Source organism: Hippopotamus amphibius, chromosome 11, assembly GCF_030028045.1.
Source record: "Hippopotamus amphibius kiboko isolate mHipAmp2 chromosome 11, mHipAmp2.hap2, whole genome shotgun sequence".
NCBI lineage: Eukaryota > Metazoa > Chordata > Mammalia > Artiodactyla > Hippopotamidae > Hippopotamus > Hippopotamus amphibius.
Genome location: NC_080196.1, coordinates 19,061,001 through 19,066,278, shown reverse-complemented (window position 1 = coordinate 19,066,278; position 5,278 = coordinate 19,061,001). Strand labels below are relative to the sequence as shown.

The 5,278-nt window shown below is 39.0% G+C and overlaps 1 pseudogene; it reads left to right on the top strand.

Annotated features, from left to right (window-relative positions):
* The first annotated feature begins 3,755 nt into the window (after window positions 1–3,755).
* On the top strand, window positions 3,756–4,760 carry LOC130830806 (AP-3 complex subunit sigma-1-like; annotated as a pseudogene).
* Window positions 4,761–5,278: the final 518 nt, after the last annotated feature.

The window sequence follows — 5,278 nt, the reverse complement described above, 5'->3', positions numbered from 1 at the left end:
ATCCTGCATTTAAAAAATGAGGGTAAGAATAAAACACACTTAATAGGATTCTTTTGAGTATTCAAAGATAATACATGTAAAACAGCTAGAATAGTGCTCTATGCATGTTAGCTCTTATTGTTCTGTTCTGGGCACTTAACCTATGTTTGCATGTGTTCATGTGTGACTTTTATTTATTGCATGTATTTAATGAAAAATAATACATATATTAAAATATTAAAACAGGACTAAAAGATACACACTGAAAAATTCTTCCTTGATTACCAGACCTTCTCCCCAGAGATAACCAGTGCTCAGAGTCTCTTGTGTACCTTTCATTATTATGTACAAATGGATACATAAGATTATACAATGTTGTATAACTTTCTTTTTCCGTCCTATATACTGTGTATCTTGGAGACCTTCTCCTATCAGCACACACAGATTTACTCCATTCTTTTTTGTTTACCCTGTCCCCTGATCAGCTTCATTTATGTTTATATGAAGTCTTCTGTTTTTACAAACAATGCTGCTATGGGTTTTCTTATAACTCAGACAATGGAGGCAGATTGACTGGGTTTAAATCCCAGTGCTGTCACTTATTTACTCTGTGACCATGTCTTAGCTTCACCAGCCTTAATTTCCTCAAGTATAAAGTGGTAATGTTAAAAATAGTGCCAAACTCATAGGGTTCTCGTGAGGATTAAATGTAAAGTGTCTTGCTTGATGCTTTAGTGCATGGTAAGCTCTCAACAAATATAAAATACTCCTATTTTTTACTTTCTAACTTTGTATACACTTGAGTTTCTCTGTAGGGTGAATTCTTAGAAGTTGAGTGGCTAGATCCAAGAGTGTTTTTTTTAAAATTGATAGATAATGTCAGCTTGTTTCTGTGTTGGATAGTCTCTTTGCCCTCTAGGTATACATTGCCTTTCTCCACTCTGGTACCCCGGAAGGTTGACCCCATGAAAACTGTATCAGCCCGTGTCTTTGCCCACCGACTTCCAATCAGGTTCCCCGTAAGAAACACTAGCACCAGATGGAAAGGCGGGAGGAAGGAGCTCCAGGCCTGTTTGACAGTGGCTGCGTTCCTTTTCCAGAAGCCTGTTGGGCAGCTCTTCCCCAGTGGCCACTGCTCCCTCCATGCTTCAGTCAAAGCTCCCCCCGCTTGCCCATTCGGACCTGGTGGTGACCACTTCCAGCAGCTGCCTGTCCTTGGGTGCTTCGCCAACCCTGATAGGTTCCCTCAGCACTTACCTGCCTATAAATAATCTTTTCGTTAATCTGCCTTCAGTTACCCTCTTAACATGCCATCTGACTGGTACAGTAACCAGTTTACACTCCCACTAACAAGCTGAGAATACTCATTTTCCCATACTATTGGCAATACTGTCGTGCCAAATGTTTTTTGAGGTTTTACTTAAAATTTGCCTTTAATTCTTTATTTTTTTCTGGGCACCAATGCTGTTATTTATCTTTTATCACAGATAGTTTTTCCTGTCAAACTTCAGTTTCTTAAAGGCCATTACATAAGTATGATCTTAATCCCTCAGTCTGCTATAACAAAATGCAATAGACTGGGTGGCTTATAAACAGTAGAAATTTATTTCTCACAGTTCTGGAGGCTGGGAAGCCCACGATAAACCCAATCTGCTGGCGGATTCTATATCTGGTGAGGACTTGCTGCCTGGTTCATGTGTCTTCTCACATGGTAGAAGGAGCAAGGGAGCCCTCTAGGGTCTCTCTCTTTTTTAAAAAAAAAATGATGTGTAGTTGATGTACAATATTATGTAAGTGTCAGGTTTACAACATAGTGATTCACTGTTTTTAAGGGTTATACTCCATTTATAGTTATAAAATATTGGCTATATTCCCTGTGTGGTACTATATATCCTTGTAGCTTATTTATTTTATACATAGTAGTTTGTACCTCTTAATCCCTTACCTCTATCTTGCCCCACGCCCCTTTCATCTCCTCACTGGTAACCACTAGTTTGTTCTCTGTATCTGTGAGTCTGTTTCTTTTTTGTTGTATTCACTAGTTAGTTTATTTTTTAAATTCCACATATAAGTGGTATCACACAGTATTTGTCTTTCTCTGACTTATTTTACTTAGTATAATGCCCTCCAAGTTCATCCATGTTGTTGCAGATGGCAACATTTCATTCTTTTTTATGGCTGAGTAGTATTCCATTGTGTATATATACCACTTCTTCTTCATTCATTCATCTGTTCTTGGACATTTAGGTTGCTTCCATGTCTTGGCAATTGTAAATAATGCTGCTATTAACATTGTAGTGCATGTATCTTTTTGAATTAGTGTTTTTGGTTTGTTTTTTTGTTTGTTTTTGATAAATACCAAAGAGTGGAATTACTGGGTGATATGGTAATTCTATTTTTAGTTTTTTGAGGAACCTCCCTACTGTTTTCCACGGTTGCTGCACCAATTTACTTTCCTACCAACAGTGTTTCAGGGTTTCCTTTTCTCAACATCCTTGCCAACATTTGTTATTTTTGATCTTTTTGATGGTAGCCATTCTGACAGGTGTGAGGTGACATCACATTGTGGTTTTGATTTGCATTTCTCTGATGCTTAGTGAGGTTGAGCATCTTTTCATGTGCCTGTTGGCCATCTGTGTCTTCTTTGGAGAAATGTGTATTCACGTCTTCTGTCCATTTTTTAATTGGATTTTTTTTTTATGTTAAGTTGTATGAGCTGTTTATATATTTTGGATATTAACCCCAGGGCCTTATTTATTTGTCACAACACATAGCATGCAGGATCATAGTTCCCTGACCAGGGATCAAACCCATGGCCCCTGCAGTGGAAGCTCAGAGTCTTAACCACTGGACTGCCAGGGAAGTCCCCTAGGGTCTTTTATAAGGACACTAATTCCATTAATGAGGGCTCCACCCTCATGACTTAATCACCTCCCAAAGGCCCCCACCTCCAAATATCATCATATTGGGGGTTAGGTTTCAACATATGAATTTGGGGGATTACAAACATTTGGTGTATAGGAAGATAAATACTTATTTCCTCAATATGGTATCAGTTAAGTTTTCAGAAGGCCAATTAAGAATATCACAAAAGTCAACCAAAATTATATTAAGAATTATTGGAGACTCTTAATACTTTATTCCAAAATATTATATGGTGTAAGGAATCGTTATAAATTCTGTTGGGTGTGATGATGCCACTGTTGACAGGTTAAAAAAAAAGTTATCTTTCGAGATATCCTCTAAAACACTTATAAATGAGATAATATGATGTCTATCTAGATTTACTTTAAAATACTCCAGAAAAATAAAAAATAGAGTGTGAGGAATACATGACCAAGACCGGGGAAAATGTTGATAATTGTTGAAAGTAGCTGATGGGTGGGTGGTGTTTCATTATATCCACTCTTTTCCGTTCTATACCCATTTATTTACACCCTCACTCCTATTTGTATGAAATGTCCAAAATAAGGAGTAAACAAACAGGAATTCCCTAGCAGCCCAGTGGTTAGGACTTGGCACTTTCACTGCTGGGAGCCTGGTCAGGAAACTGAGATCCTGCCAGCCATGCTACATGGTGTGGCCAAAATAGATACATAAATAAATAAAAGAAAGAAGTAAATGAAAAAGAAAAACCCATGGCAACAACAAACAAAAAGACAACTAAAAAATTCAGATAGGGGAAAGAATAGCTCTCACAATCCCCAAGGGAAGCTCTCCAGCCTGCCGCAGCCCTGGCTCTCGCATCCACCAGGCCAGCCCTGCCCAGCCCAGCCATGATCCTCATTTTTAGCATCCATGGTGCTGGGCTGCACCCTGCAGGCCTACAAGCCCTGTACTCGCCCATCCTTGAGAAACAGCCAAGTGTTAGTGACAGAGACATCAATGGTTTAAGGGATAGGGGGATCTTACACTGTCCTGGAGTGACACCCCACTGTGTGTGGCAGATGGTGGGCAGGACATGGCAGTAGTCTTCATTCCTGGGGGAAGAGGAAGGTTACTAGGGGGAATTGACTTCGGGTTGGCTTATCAGTTACCAGGGAAACTAGCAAGGAGGCATGCCTCTCACTGCCTCTTTGATAAGCCATGGAGGTGGAGATATTCTGATCTAAGATAAGCACAATCACTAGCTGGGACGGGGCAAGTCTGTCGGAAGGTCAGTCTTGTGAGTAGGGTGTAGGTGAAGCACGGGCTGGTCGAGCAGAGGATGTACAGAGAGGAAGAGAACAGCTATCTTGAGTGGCCTGATCATACACATAGGAACTCTCCAAGTTCTACCAGCCCTACAGTGAAGACAGGCAATAGCCAATCATCAGGGAGGCTTTCCATCTGGTATCTAAGGGAGAGGAAAATGTTTGTAATTTCCTAGAAGGAAGATTATTAATTGGAGGACCTAATGACAAACTCACTTACAGACATTACACAACATTTTATTTTGTCTTCCATGTGGATTCTTCAGAGAGTGAACTTGGCATTTTAGATCTAATTCAAGTATTTTGGAAACATTAGACAAGTGTTTTTGAAAGTGTCTGTGAACTGGGTTTAATTTTCCACGTAGACAAGGAATAGAAATGATGATGGGATTAATGATGTTAGAGACCAATAAGAATGAGATTATTACATAAATTGACACACAAAATAACTTGAAGAACTCTGAGACTGGCATAGTAGGAGCTCCAGCCTATACTATATGAAAAAAATAAGAATCTTCCTGTGATCCAAGAAATATCAACAGTGGTGTTATACGTATCAAAGTGCCAAACTGGCCTTCTTTCAGATAAAAAATTTAAAAGGTTACTCCCAGGTAGTATCCAGGGGGAAAAGTCATCTAAGTTTACCATTCACTTACCCCCCAAAAACAGAGGAGAGTCTTAGCTTTTGCTCTTGGATCGAAGTCAAGGTACTGTATACAAGTTGCGCAAAATTAGTACGTGGAGTTCAGTGTTGCTTTCCTTGCTCAGTGAGTTTGAAGAAATCGAGCAGTTCCTTTGTGACTTTTTTTTTTTTTCCTTTTCTAAACTGCATTCCTATGCCCACAAAGGCAGGCTCTACTATTGATGACTATAATATTGCAAAAAATGTTTGAGACATTTCTTTAACTATCAAAACCCAAAATGTTGGCGTTTGAATGGATATCAAGTAGAGCGTTCCTTAATTGTTTCTGCTATTTGTCACAATTGTTAAAGAACCAAATATGTATTGCATGAAGACATTGTACACTTTTTCTCTTAGGTTAAATAAATGCTAGGGTATCTGGAAAAAAAAATTCAAGTGGAACAGTTCAGTAAGTCCATATCTC